General features: G+C 38.6%; 1 protein-coding gene across 1 annotated transcript in view; it reads right to left on the reverse strand.

Moving 5' to 3' along the window:
- The window catches only part of LOC126175840 (endothelin-converting enzyme homolog), a 625,659-nt gene that overhangs the window by 127,898 nt on the left and 481,759 nt on the right, over positions 1-16,002 (reverse strand). The window lies entirely within an intron of this gene.

Here is a 16,002-nt window from a genome sequence, read left to right on the forward strand (position 1 = left end):
ATAACCTGCCATTGTAGCACAAGTAACTGATCTAACAATTGCGCCAGACACTTATTGTCTTATTTTGGTGTTGCCAGCCTCACCGCTGTATTCCGCCCATTTACATGTTTCTATATTTGAATACGCCTATACCAGTTTCTTTGGCATTTCAGTGTAGAATTACCTTTGCGTTAAAACAAGCAATATACTTATGCAGTTCTTGAACATACTGAGTATTACATAACCATATGTACACTATGTGATCAAAAGTATCCGGACACCCCAGAAAACATATGTTTTTCATATTACGTGCATTGTGCTGCCACCTACTGACAGGTACTCCACATCAGCGACCTCAGTAGTCATTAGACATTGCGAGAGTGCAGAATGAGGTGCTCTGTGGAACTCATGGACTTCGAACATGGTCAGGTGATTGGGTGTCACTTGTGTCAAAGGTCTGTACACGAGATTTCTACACTCCTAAACATCCCTAGGTCCACTGTTTCCAATACGATAGTGAAGTGGAAGCTTGAAGGGACATGTACAGCACAAAAGTGTACAGGCCGACCTCATCTGTTGACTGACAGAGACCACAGACAGTTGAAGAGGGTCATAATGAGTAATCAGCAGACATCTATCCAGACCATCACACAGGAATTACAAACTGCATCAAGATTCACTGCTAGTACTATGACAGTTAGGTGGGAGGTGAGAAAACTTGGATTTCATGGTCAAGCGGCTGCCCATAAACCACACATCATGCCAGTAAATGCCAAATGATGCCTCGCTTGGTGTACAGAGCATAAACATTGGATAATTGAACAGTGGAAAAATGTTGTGTGGAGTGACGAATCACGGTACCCAATGTGGCAATCCAGTGGCAGTGTGTGGGTATGGTGAATGCCTGGTAAATGTCATCTGCCAGCGTGTGTAGCGGCAACAGTAAAATTCGGAGGCAGTGGTGTTAAAAGATGTTGCCACGTTTTTCATGGAGTGGGCTTGCACTCGTTGTCATTTTGCGTGACACTATCACAACACAGGCCTACACTGATGTTTTAAGTACCGTCTTGCTTCCCACTGTTGAATAGCAATTCGGGGATGGTGACTGCATCTTTCAACACGATCGAGCACCTGTTCATAATGCAGGGCCTGTGGTGGAGTGGTTACACTGCAGTTAACATGCTTGTAATGGACTGGCCTGCACAGAGTCCTGACCTGAATCCTATAGAACACTTTTGGGATGCTTTGGAATGCCGACTTCATGCCAGGCCTCACCAACCAACATTGATAAGTCTCCTCAGTGCAGCACTCCATGAGGAATGGGCTGCCATTCCCCAAGAAAACTTCCAGCACCTGATTGAATGTATAGAGTGGAAGCTGTCATCAAGGCTACGGTGAGCCAACACCATATTGAATTCCAGCATTACCGATGGAGGGAGCCATGAGCTTGTAAGTCATTTTTAGCCAGGTGTCCAGATACTTTTGATCACATAGTGTATTTCATTTCAAAAGAACACTAGTTTCTTAAAAAGCATTCAGCAACAAAGACTGAGAAGTGATGGTTCCCCCTCTGTTTTAAATGTTGTGTATGTCTCCAAAAAACATAGAAAAGCACACATTATAGTTTCAGGAAGTATACTTCATGTGGTAGACAATGAATTCACCTTTATCACTTGAGTAATACAAACATGAATAACATGAACACGAACCATGTACCTTGCCAAGGTGGAGTAGCTTGTGTGCTTCAGTGATAGAGACAGCCCTACTGTAGATGAAACACATCACATGGGTATCTGTGGATAGATGTTGTAGGAAGGTTCTGGTATAATTTAAATATTTTGAATTAAAGGAGACCACTCCCCAAGAAGCAAAAGTCTTGAGTTGTTAATGGGCACATACAAAAAGAAAGAAAACTTTACACCTTTCAGAGCAATTCGTTTTTGAGCCAGAGTAAAATACACACCTCAGTGTGCCTCTGACAACTGTGCATCACACGCATAGCCTGTGAACCTGCCACTCCTCCCTCCTGCATTCCCAGCCAGCAAAATGGATGCCTACCTCTGTCACTAGACACCCATCACCAATCGCTTTCCCACCTTTCTCTCCCTCACCCTCTGCAGTCAAAACTACCCCATCTCAACATTACCCCCACTACAACCTACTCCACCTGCCAAAATGCAATGCTCAATATAAAGAGAGCAATACTGTATGCGGGTTAAAATGGATGTAGGTTTTTCCTGTTGTTATGCAGGGATGAAGAAGTTTGCACAGGATAGCTTAGCATGGAGAGCTGCATTACACCAGTCTTCAGACCTAACATCAGAACTACTTAAGTTTCAACATTAAAGGTGAAGAACTCTGACAATAATTCTGAGACCAAAGATAAGTCACCATAATTAACAGTTCAGAATAACTATGTAAAGATTCATCAGGAAGCATCATGTAGCTTTATGACCAATGTAATTATTACCTGCAGTCTGCCCCTCTAGCAACAAAAATCCCCGTCTGACAAATAAGAGGAGTGTAAAATACCTGTATGGGTACTTTATTTCTACACCAGTCTTAAAGTAATTCTGTCAGTTAAATGGTAACACAAAAGTTCTGGACCTAAGGAGAAAACTAGAAACTTGAGTCACAGATTACTAAAAATATTCATGTAGTTTCCCTTCCACCGCACTGTTGTTTTATCAACAGATCTTAATTGAGTCTCATTCTCATATGTTTATTACATTGTCGAATGATGTGAAAAGTTACTATTGATATTAAACATTGCTACCGAGTACCAATACAGCATCAAGTGTAAGTATCTTAATTCTAGTCATGCTCAAGGATTCACAAAACCAAATATCCAAAAATAAGGTCTACTGCTCTTAAACAGTTTCATTGATTTTTACACTCACCATCTGAACAACCTTAGACCACTGTTATGTAAAATAAGGGAAAGGCAACCACTCACCTGTAGTGGACTGATATGTGGCACGTAGACACACATAACAGAAAACAGTACTTTCACTAGCTTTTGAGCTTTTATTCTTTTTCTAACAAAAGTACACATGTTCACACATACAACATTACAGACACACAAATGCACACTACTGCAGCTGTGGTGAGACTGGTTTTGGATATTTAAAGCTGTTGCCTGAACAGATGGGGGTGGGGATTGGGAAGAGGACACACGAAACAAGGGGAGGGTAGCAAGGTACTGTGAGGCAGCTCTTTCATGTCTTCTTCCACCCCCTCTTCATCTTTCATCTCCACCTTTCCTCCTTTTATACCTCTCATCTATTCTACCTTCTTGCATCTTGTGCAGCCACTGAGTCATCAGTTTGAAGACTTTACCTGCAGTATCCTGCTACCCTGTTCTTGTCATATGCATCTTTCTCTACCCCTGCTCTCAATAATCGGTAATCAATAATCAATCTTCTTGCGGCTGTGTGTGTTTAGGTGTCTGTGTGACTGTGTGTTTTCTGTTACTGTGTCTATGTGTCACACATCAGTCTGGTATAGATGAATAGTTGCCTCTCCATTGTCTTACATATTGTTACAACCATCAATATTCATTATATTATAGTACTGCAACTGTGACAGATTTGTTAATAAATGCTTCATGAAACATCCATTATTGTTAGTAACATAAAATAAGCTCATTAGCATATTTGTTACTGTTCATTTGTGCAAACTCAGATCAGATCTCATTATCTCTCAGTTGTACTCTGCAACTGCCACACCCATTTTCCTCCTTTCACTGAGAATGTATTATAGTAGCTAAATTATATTAATTTGCAATCTAGATTTTGTTCGGGCAGATTTATTCCAGTCATCCTTTTCATATTTACTAGTGCTATCTTTCTATGATTTTTCCTTGTTCTCTGTAACTTTCAAAACTTATTTCCTTTTACATTTTATCAACTTGTTGAACTCTTACCACAATAATTCAAATATTTGACCAAGTTTTTCATTTCATTCCTCCAGCATTAATTCTATGACTTCTGTCAATTAACTTCCATGCTTGCAGAGTTCACAGTGTTAACTTAATTTCTCCTCATTTTTTTTATTTTTACTGCGCGAGATGCTGACACTACAAATACTTCTTCTTCAGTAACTGTAAAATTGTGAAATTATCATTTGCACAGGTTATAAGATTTTCTTGTGGTCTTCTAGTTATAAATTTGACTGTTCTCATGTGTGTTTTCCAAGCCTTTTCAAATTTTACTTCACAAATATTTAAATTATTGTCTCTATTCATTTTAAATTTTCAAACAAACAAAAATATCATTCTTTCACTTCACATCTTTTCCCTTTTTGTGTTGTCACGAAGTAGAAAATACAAAGCTACCAATTTTCTTGTCCTTGCATTTTTGCCTTCTTCCTTTTCATTGAATTGTTCTTGGTACCTAGACAAATTCCCCGTTCCTTCACACATTAGAAACTTCAGTTATGTTTATAATAGCTGTTTATATCATCAGTTTAAAACATTAATCTCTGAAAATATATTTGAACTTTTGTCACTGTTCTAGATACCTTATTTTCCTCTCACCTGATACTCCCAACATTCCCAAACACACTGCTGACTAAACCATTTATTGGTGTTTCTCAGGTTATCTTTGTATTTGATTTTTTGGAAGATTTTTTTCGGTGATTACAGAGACAATTATAAATTGTATTTTACACTTTTTTATTATTTTTACTTAGAATATCTTCAAAAGACTATCCTCTGTAAGTGTTTTCTGTTTATTTTACTTTGTTTTCCTTAAACTCTGTGTTAAATGTTCTCTCTCTCTCCCTCTCTCTCCCCCTCTCACACACACACACACACACACACACACACACACACACACACACACACACACACACAAACTTCCACCTTCAACATCAAATATCAGTCAAAAGACATAACTTTTATTCCTTGCTCCTTTGTCACTCTACTTTCTTGGTGCACTGCACTCACTACGTAACACACCTGAACTGTTAATGTGATCCTTATTAACTTCAGAGTGTACATACTCATTCCTTGCAGGTTTTTATTCCACCTGCCCTCTAACCCCTCCCTGACTTTAGCCACTTTTTAAGTGCTTATGAGGCAACTATCAAGTTAAATGTATTATTTCTAAATGATTACATATTCACTAAATGTGTGTATGGGAAACAAGTCAAATCTGTCAGCATACTGTTTACACAAGTTAAGTTGGCAATCAATAGGCCTATCACTGTTTGTTGACATCCACAACTGCATATTAACACAACTGGCACCTATCACATCACAGTATTGTGGTGCCATTTTTCAACAGGGCAATGACATGTGGGTCTATGAACTGTCTACGTGATGCAGATGTATTCCTGTGGTCAATAAGATTCCCAAATCTGTTCCCCTAGCACACGTGGAACCAGCTCAGAGGTCAACTCCGTCATAGTGCTGGTATCCAGGACATCAAAGACCAATCACAACGGTAGTGCACTAGCTTACCTCAGTTTGAGATACAACCACCTTCACAGTTCTCTTCCCAACCAAATCAGCACAAGTAACCAGACCAGAGGGGCTGCCATGTAATACAGATACTTGGGCTCATACTGCCAAGTTTTTTATAAGTTTGATTTAAATTTGTAATCACTGATGTCATGTTTCATTTCATTTCCTCCTACCCTTCTGGGTGCTACACTTTTTTATCAGGCAGTATATTATTGGTAACCATTTTTTTTTTTAAATTTAATTTGGTGTGAGACAGATGAAAGATGGATGTAACTATTTGTATGAGGATAGACACTGTTCATCAAATAGAAAAGATGCTGAGCGGGAGACAGGTATACATTGAGGTGACAAAAAGTCATGGGACAGTGATATGCAGGTATACAGATGGCACTAGAATCATGTATTCAAGGTATAAAAGGGCAGTGCGTTGGCACATCTGTCATTATATTCAGATGATTCACGGAAAAGGTTTCTGTCATGATTATGGAAGCATGAGGGGATTTAACAGATTTTGCACGCAAAATGGCAGTTGGAGCAATACGCATGGGACATTCAATTTCAGAAATCATTACAAAATTCAATATTCCGAGATCCACAGTGTCAAGAGTGTGCCAAGAATACCAAATTTAAGGCATTAACTCTCACCACGGATAATGCTGTAGTCAACAGTCTTTACTTAATGACTGAGAGCAGCGGCATTTCCATTACAACTGTCAGTGCTAACAGACAAGAAACACTGTGTGAAATAACCTCCAAAATCAATGTGTGACTCCCCTTAGGACAGCGAGACAAAATGTGTCGTTAATGCGCTATGGCAGCAGATAACTGACGTGAGTGCCTTTGCTCACATCAAGATATCACTTGCATTGTCTCTGCTGGGCTCGTGACCATATCAGTTGGACCCTAGATGACTGGAAAACTGTGGTCTGGTCAGACAAGTCCCAATTTCAGTTGGTAAGAGCTGATGGTAGGGTTCAAATGTGGTACAAACCCCAAAGAGCCAAGGGCCCAAGTTGATAACAAGGCACTGTGCAAGCTGATGGTAGCTCCATAATGGGCTATGTTTATATGGAATTGATTGGGTACTCTGGTCAACCGAACTGGTCATTGACTGCAAATGGATCACTGACTTCAAATGGTTATGTTCGGTACTTGGAGACCATTTACAGCCCTTCATGGACTTAATGTTCACAAACAACAATGGACTTTTTTTACATGACAATGAACCATATCACCAGGCCACAACTCTTTTGTGATTGGTTTGAAGAACATTCTGGACAATCCGGGTAAATGATCTGGCCTCTCAGACCACCCAATATGAATCACATCAAATATTTATAGAATATAATCAAGGTGTCAGTTTGTGCACAAATCCTGCACCAGCAACACTTCCACAATTATAAACAGCTATAAAGGTAGCATGACTCAATGTTTCTGCAAGAGACTTCCAACTTGTTAAGTCCATGCCACGTCAAGCTGCTGCACCACACTGGGAGAAAGGAAGTCCGACATACTATTAGGAGATATCCCATGACTTTTAGCACTTCACTGCATAGAAAATGACAATAACTGGCTTGCTCTCAAAATCCTCCTTTAGATCTAAGTGGCTACTCACTATATAGTGGAGATGCTGAGTCACAGACAGGCAAAAAAAAAGTGTGTGTTCAGTTGCTTGAGACTACAGTCACGTGTGTGTGAGTTGCATTTTTTGTGTGTGTGTGTGTGTGTGTGTGTGTGTGTGTGTGTGTGTGTTTGGTGAAGGCCTTACTGGCCGAAAGCTATATTTGTAACAGTCTTTTTGTTGTGCCTATCTGTGACTCAGCATCTGCATTATATGGTAAGTAGCAACTTCCCCTTTCATAAGATTAGGAAGTTATTATATGTCCAAGCATTCAGTAAGAAAAGAATAAAAATACAAAATGATAAAGCCAATATCCACTACTAACAGAGTTTAACAGGACAGGAAATGAATGGTGGGAGGAATGGATGTGGAGGTGAAAGCAGCAAGGGTCTGTACCTGGTGCCACAATAGTGATTATGACCAGATATATTGATTTTATTATATTTTCTGTTAATTTTGGCACAAGCATTGAATACATATGAATTAAAATACAAACCTGTAGCCTTGCAAGTATTCTGTTGTTTATGAAATGTCACAGTGTAGCATTTGAAATATTTACTGTTAATTTGTTTAACTTCAACCCTTATTCTATTACTGGCTTTACATTCTTTCATAGCTCACAACAGGTTCAAATTTCCTGCAATGGGCATGTTCAGTAATATCTATTAATAGGTAAAGATCACATGTTAATGAAATGATACATGTTCTTGAAAGTAACTTGAGGAACAGTTCTGTTTTGATTACTTCTCTTTCACATTAGAAAACAGCATATATTTAATAAAAGCTAGGCTGAATCCTGTACGAAACTGATTGCTTTGGAAAGGTACAGTGCCAGATATCTCTTTGCCACATTTGAATAAATCACCAACATGATGCAAACATGTACTTTCCTCCACCTACTCTCTCTCTCTCTCTCTCTCTCTCTCTCTCTCTCTCTCTGTTCCCACACCCACCCACCCACCACCCACCCACCCACCCACCCACACACACACACACACACACACACACACACACACACACGCACACACACACACCTCTCTAGGTTAAGTAGCAAATCTATGTTTCAGAAGCTGAATGCAAGTTAGTTACACAATTACATGAACAAACTGCTACTAAAAAAGAGTAAATACCAACCACTGAATATCTAGCAGGCAGAACACAGTGACATTTAGAATACACAACAGGCATGCTCTACACAACGAGCATTACTTAGGACTTTTCGAGTTACATGTGAGATTCCTAGGAGCTTGATCACAGATTGCAGCGATGTTACATTGGATGGATCAATGCAGAATGGCCCAATGTTTCGCCAGCCTGAGCGAGGAATAGGTTTGAACTGAAACGAATGAATTCAATGTATGTGCCTCAGCTGTATATACTAAAAGAGGCATTAAAACTGCTACATTAGCATTGCAAATTATGTGTATACTTTACAGCTGCTGTGTTAGCCACAACTCACATAGTCCAATTTACAAAGTAGTAATGAAAATTAGTATCTGACAACACCCTAAAACAATATTGGTAATACTTCTATGATTTACTATTGTACAAAACAACTAAATCTCTTAGTTCTTCACACCACATATTTCAGAAAATCGTACTTCACTATGATGGGCATTTCCTACCTACCCAGAAAAGCTCTGGTGTGAGAGCCTTTCATAACAAAAAGATTCCCTGCCAATGTACACCCATCAGAAGTAGCAATTCATACTGTGTTTTATTTTTTATCTCACACAAACTCTCATTACAAAAAGAAAGAAGAACTATCATAGCTTGCTATCAATGGTGACACACTCCAGTAGGAGTAAATTAGAATGATACAATGTCAGATTAGCCCCCCATTCAGACCTCTGAAAAGGGAATGTAACAATGAGAAAAAAAATTCAGTAACCAATGAAAGGCTAAAATTCCATGAGTCAGAGAGTGGCAAGTCAAAAGTATGAATCTGGTAAGGAAGCTACAAAATTTGAAAAGGGAAATGCAAAGGTGCAGACTAGATGAATACAGGTTAATACCAACAGCACAGACAATGACGCAACTGAAATAGGATTCAACATGAATACAAAGACAGGACACAGAGTCAATTACTGTGAACAGTTCAGTGATAGTATCAGTCTCATCAACTATCAGCAGCAAACCAATGCCAACACCAATAGCTCAAGTATATATGACACAGCCACAGGCAGAAAATGAAGAAATACAGAGAATATATGAGAATAATAAACATATAATTCAGTATGTAAAGGGAGACAAAAATCTAAATCATGGGTAACTGGAATACTGAAGTTATAGAAGGAATAGAAAACAGGAGGAATATGGGCTCTTTATTAGGAATGAGAGAGGAGGAAGACTAACTGATTTACAAAATAAATTTCAGCTAGCAGTAGCAAATACACTGTTGAAAAATCACGCAAGGAGGGGGCACACTCAGAAAAAATCTGGAAAGATGGGAAGATTCCAGTTGGATGCGCAAAGAAGTGGGATACTGAAGCAGTGTGGAATGATTGGATGTGTCTGAAGTTCTCTAAGGCTGTAAACAGTGTAATAATGAATACCACAAAATTCAGTTCAGTTGAAGAGGAATGGATGTTGATAAAAAGGGCAATCAGAAGTTAAATAGACAAGTATAGGTACAGGGCAACTACCATTAATATTGTAAGGAAGTTCCAGGAAAATGTAAGTAATTTAAAATAAAAGGAAACTATTTGTCGGATTGTGGAAGCATTGAGTCACAGGCACACAAAAAGGATGAAAATCTGGCTAAACAACACAGATACATATTAGAGACAGAGAGAGAGAGAGAGAGAGAGAGAGAGAGAGAGAGAGAGAGAGAGAGAGAGAGGTGTGCCAATGCATTTCTGGGCTGAACACACAAATGTGCTTGTACATTACAGTATATTAAAGGATTTGTTCAAGAGCTAGATTTTCCATTCTTTTTTGCGCATTCGCTTTTACTATAGTGAGAGTTGTCTTCTTTAGTCCTAAATTAAATACTTCAATTGACTGACAAAAGAAGTACAAAACTGTTCACAGAAAGACGTGAATACAGCAATATAAGTCACTTGGGAATGCAATTAATAGGAGCTGCAGGTAAACTAAGGCGAAATCGCTGCAGGAAAAGTGGAAAGAAACTGAAAAAATATGTGATCATCAGAAGGATCAATTCAGCATACAAAAAGTAAAAATATTCTTTGATGAAATTAAAAGCACAGGAGTCAACATCAAGAATTAAAGAGGAATTGCCCTGTTAAACAAAGTGGAGATCGGATAAGTGGAATGAGTATACTGAAAACCTATATGAAAGGGAGGAACTGTTTGATGACATGAAAGAAGAAGAAATGGTAGTTGATATGGAAGACACAGGGCATTCAGTATTCGAGTAAGAGTCTAACATAGCTTTAGAAGCCGTGTGATCAAATAAGGCAGAAGGCATATATAACATTCCTTTGGAAATTCTGAATATCATTGGGGGGAAGCAGCAACCAAGAGATTATTCAAGTGTATTTGTAGAGTCTATGAGAGTGGAGACATATCATCAGATTTTAGGAAAAATATCATCCAGGCAATCCTAAAGGCATCAAGGGCAGGTAAGTGTGAGAGCTATTAAGGGATCAGTTTAGAAGTTCTTACATCCAACTTGCTGATGAAAAAATGGAAAGGAAAATTGAAATCTGTTCGATGATGACCAGTTGGCTTCAGGAAAGGCATAGGCACCAGAGATGAAGTTTTGACATTGTGTTTGAAAATGGAAGCTAGACACATTCATAGGATTTATCGACCCAAAAAAAGCATTTGGATAATGTAAAATGGCATAATGTGTTTACATCTCTCAGAAAAATAGGTGCAGCCTATAGGGAAAGTAAATAATAGAATGAAAAAGCAAGAACAAAGTGCTCAAATGGAAAAAGAATGTAAGATAGAGACACAGTCTTTCAGCCATGCAGTTCAATCTGTACATCAAAAAAACAATGATTGAGATAAAAGAAAGATTCAGGAGTGGGATTAAAATTCAGTGTGAAAGGATATCAGTGACAAGATTTGTTGATGAAACAGCTATTCTCAATGAAAGTGCAGAAGAATTACAAGACCTTTCGACTGGAATACACAGTATGGTGAGAAAATGTTATGTATTGAGAGGAAACCAAAGAAAGAAGTGAGTAATAAGTAGCAGAAGTGAAAATGCCAATAACATAACACAATTTTGGACCATAAAATAGACAAAGTGAAGAAATTATGATACCCTAGAAGCAAAATAACTCCCATTGAACAAAGCAGAAATAACAGACCAGCACAGACAAACAGGACATTTCTTGAACAAAAGCAATTTAATAGCATCAAACATTGGCCTTAATTTAACGAAAAATTTCTGGGAATGAATGTTTGAAGTACAGTATTTTATGGAAATGAATCATGTATGGAAGTGAATTAAAGACTATAGAACAACAGGAAAATAAGGGAATCAAACTACTTCAAATATGCTGCTACAGAAGGATAAGTTAAGATGTCAAGAAATAACTTCCGTGGTACATGAGGCAGTTGTAGTGGGTAAAAACTCTAGGGGAAGACACAAGATTGGAGTACATCCAACAAATAATTAACTGAGGATCTTCAAGCACAAATGCTATGCTGATATTAGGAAGTTGATGCAGGAAAGGATAGATGTGGCAGGCCACAACAAACCAGTCAGAAGACTGACAACCCCTACCAAAAAGGCCATACTCAAGTGCACCAATTAAAGTACAGGCAATTAAATTAAATTCCAAGTTCCATAACCTGATAGCTCAAGTGTGTATCTCTGGAATAAATCACACCATCACAGTGACCAAAAGGGCTAAGGAAATCATCCTCATATTCTGTGATGGTAGGAAGAAAATATACACAGATACCCATACTAAATTATGTTGCAAGCACTTTCAGAATAATGAATGTTATGACAGTTCAAAGCGCTGTCCTATGTCACGGTTATGCATTTTCTCCATTTTAAAGGAAGTTTTTGAGGGCTGTAACTGCTCACAGATGAATATGAAATAATTACTCTTCATCTACTGGCTATTGACTCATTACCATGTCTATTCTAAAATGCTCTGCGCAAAAAAATTTTGAGCATAAGTTTATATCGAGAGTCCTCGTTTGATATACTTGAATTTTATATGTGGAGTTCTTATTGTAGTGTTGAATATTTAATAATTCTTCCTCGGCTACTGACTATCTACTCTTTCACAACTGGTTTTGGGATGAATGGTCTCTTTTTCAAGCCCTCCTGTGTAATATCATGTTTTACCATGAGTGTATGTTTATATAACCTGGCACAGGCCAAAACTGCAGTAATAAAACGTCAGAAATTACAAGCTACATCATTGCACATTCCACAATAACAACTGCAATGCACCCGCTACAGTAAATTGTTGAAAATCATTAGTGGTAATAACCCGTTAAATGTAGCTAATTAGTATAGCAGCCCACTGCATCTAATTTCTATAAAATTATTTATATAATAATTAACATATTTGTGTGTAGACTTAATATGTGGGAGTTGCATAGGAGCTCAAAGAAGTGAATATGTCAGTAGCCTGTGCATTTGTTTCACACACCCTTTGACTTGCAAAAAAACTACATGGTCCAATTATACATAAGTAGAGAAGTCCCTGAACTCTGCCTAAGTGATCTTAGAATGCTATAATCACGTGAAGCCAAATGTAATGTGTACAGACGAAGAATGCAGACAGTTCTCTTTCACATTTAAAAAATAATTACAATCTTTGTATTACACCTGAAAACAATATTAAATGCATAACTGATTTTGAAATGGGAAAAAATTATCCACATTCTTCAAGTGTGGTCAACATTATTTTTGATCTTGCATAATTGTAACAGTGTAACAGATGAAACATACCCATACTAGAGCACTGAGTTTGATCTGTTATGTATCTCTCCTGTATTACATTTACCCATGGGTGTGTCAATTAATATACCAATAATTTAATAAAAATTTTGATAAATTGAGCTGCTATGCTAATTTTTTACCTTTTATAAGAGGCTATATCTTCATAATACTGAACAACTTACTATGATGACTGCATGTTGTAATTATTGTATCACGGACTGAAAGCCTACATGTGTTGCGATTTCTGAGGATGTTTCTTCCTTGCAATTTTGTCTCTAAATCTGCATCTATACTCTGTAAACCATTGTGAAGTGCATGGCAGAGGGTATGTTCCATTGTACCAGTAACCAGGGTCTTTTCCCATTCCATTCACATATGGAGCATGGGAAGAACAATTTTTAAATGCCTGCATGAGTGCTGTAATTAATCTATACTTGTCCTCATGACGCCTGCGGGAGCAATAGGTAGCTGTCTGTTGTATGTTCCCAGTCATCATTTAAAGTTGGTTCTTGAAACTTTGTAGGTAGGGTTTGTCGGCATAGTTTATGTCTATCTTCAAGAGCCTGCCAGTTCACTTTCTTCAGCATCTCTGTCACTCTCCCACCACTCAAAGAAACCTGTGACCATTTGATTTCCCTTTTTTGCATGCATTCAATATCCCCTGATCATCGTATTTGGTATGGGTCCCATTATTATGAATTAGTAATATTTTAGGATGGGTCACACAAGCAATTTGTAAGCAATCTCCTTTGTAGACTTATTGTATTCTACCAAAAAATCGAAGTCTGCCACCTGCTTTTACCCACAACTGTGCCTATGTGATCATTCCATTCCACATCTCTATAAAAGTATTGCACCAAGATATTTGTACAAGTTGTATTATAGTCATAGATACTATGTTTTTCCATTATACAGGGTGGAGAAAAATTGTGTCACGAAATTTTAGCCCTGGATAGCTGATGCCAGTAGGAACCAAAATTACTAATGTGGTGTAGGTCGACAATGCACCATTTTTAAACTACAGAAACTTCGTGCCACACACTCCAATTGGTCATGTGACTGCTCTGTTGCTGTTTGTCAGTTGACGGGCAACGCTATGGTTGTCAGTTCACACATACAAATGTATCACACTGAGGCAGTGACAGGGCGAAGGATGTTTGTATGTGTGAACTGACAACCATAGTGCTGCCTGTCAACCAATGAATGGCAGCAGAGCAATCCCACAGCCAATCAGAGCTTGTGATGCCAAGTTTCCATACATTGTCGACCTACACAACATTAGTAATTTTGGTTCCTACAGGCATCAGCTATCCAGGGTTAAAATTTCATGACACATTATTTCTCCACCCTATCTATGCTTGTCAATCTTTATGCCACACCTTCTACCATGCCTTTGCTACATGGATTAGGTACAAGGCCTGTCCAATACACCCACTCTACACATTCCACAGAAGTCCTGTCACAGGCTTACCCTGTCCAATCAGAAGCAGCTTTTCTGCACAGCATTTTATATGAGCATGGTGACCAACCAGCTGTCCACCTGAAAGGGTTGACTACCCAGTGACAAAAATTCTGCTGAGCACAACATGCCCACCTTCAATGGCACTTCATAACCAGTGTCATCTGGATCTCCCCAGCTACCCTGAATTACTTAGATGCAAGTTGTCTTTAATACTCTTAGTTCAATCCAGTCCTCCTCTTGGTCTTAACTTATGCCAATTGCTGGTTCATGATCATAACTTCATTCATCCTGCACTCACACCCATTACCCCACCCGACCCCCCACCCCCTTTCCTCTGTTCCCTCTTCTCCATGACCCCATGGCTCCCTTTTCCACTGTTCTATCACCCCATTCCAACCCACAACTGCAAATAACTGTGGGCTGCACAAAAATCCCCCTGCCTGGAGCCAGAATCAGTTCAATAGTACTACATTCCTATCCCTTGTGCCTGCTGCCTCTTCCTCTTCCTCTAAAAGTCAGACATCATTCCCAAACTTCCCCTTCTGCTTCCCACCTTCTTTCTCCCATCATACAGTCCGTTCTACGCAACTCCATACCCTAGTCGATATGCAGTACTGGCACAATGTAGTCACCTAGACATAGAGGAGGAGGAGGCGTGTGTGTGTGTTTGGGGGGGGGGGGGGGGGGGGTGCACGCACACGTGCGCTTGCTATAGCTCCAAAGAAGGAATGGTAACTCTTGTTTATTTTTACATACCTAACGACAGCTCAACACCTGAACTACTTGGTGAGTTGCTACCTTGACTCCTTAAATTATTTATACACACATATACTCATTACAAAAAGTATAAGGGGCTGTCAAATGAAAACAAGACAGATAGAAAAAAGTAAGTAAACTGTTTATTACTTCAGAAGTAATCTCCAAACTGTTCATACATTAATCCCACTCAGAGACACACCAGTCTATGCCTTCATAGAAAAATTTTTATGGTTGCCTACAGAATCATAATTGTACCCAGGCATGCACCTTCATCCAAATCAAATCATTGGCCATGAATGTCTTTCTTCGTAACTATAAAAATATGGAAATCGCATGAGGAGAGATCAGGACTGTATGGAGGATGTGTATGGGATTCCCAGTGAAACTTCTGCAGTGTAGTTGGAACAACATTGGCAACATCAAACCTCATGCGATTTCCATATTTTTGGAACCCTGAAGAAAGACATTCATGGCCATGGATATGCTTTGGACAAAAAGACGAATGCCTGGGTACAAACATGGTTCCATAGGAAACTGCAAACAGTTTTCAGTGAGGGCATTGACTATCACATCTCACAGCAGAATAAATATATTGACAGTTATGGCAATTATTCTTGAAATAATAAACAACTTGCACACTTTTTTCGCAATCTGTTGAGTTTTAATTTGACTGTCCCTTGCATTTTTACAGTAGCTCTCAAGATTAAGACCACTTGTTTCAAAACTAATTATGATATATTAAAGAATAAATAATTCACTAGCCGAGGAGGAATTATTTCATTTGTAGCAACGCCATAACAGCTCCTTGTGGAAACTATACTATGTATGTT

This window comes from Schistocerca cancellata, chromosome 3 (genome assembly GCF_023864275.1).
Source record: "Schistocerca cancellata isolate TAMUIC-IGC-003103 chromosome 3, iqSchCanc2.1, whole genome shotgun sequence".
Classification (NCBI taxonomy): Eukaryota; Metazoa; Arthropoda; class Insecta; order Orthoptera; family Acrididae; genus Schistocerca; species Schistocerca cancellata.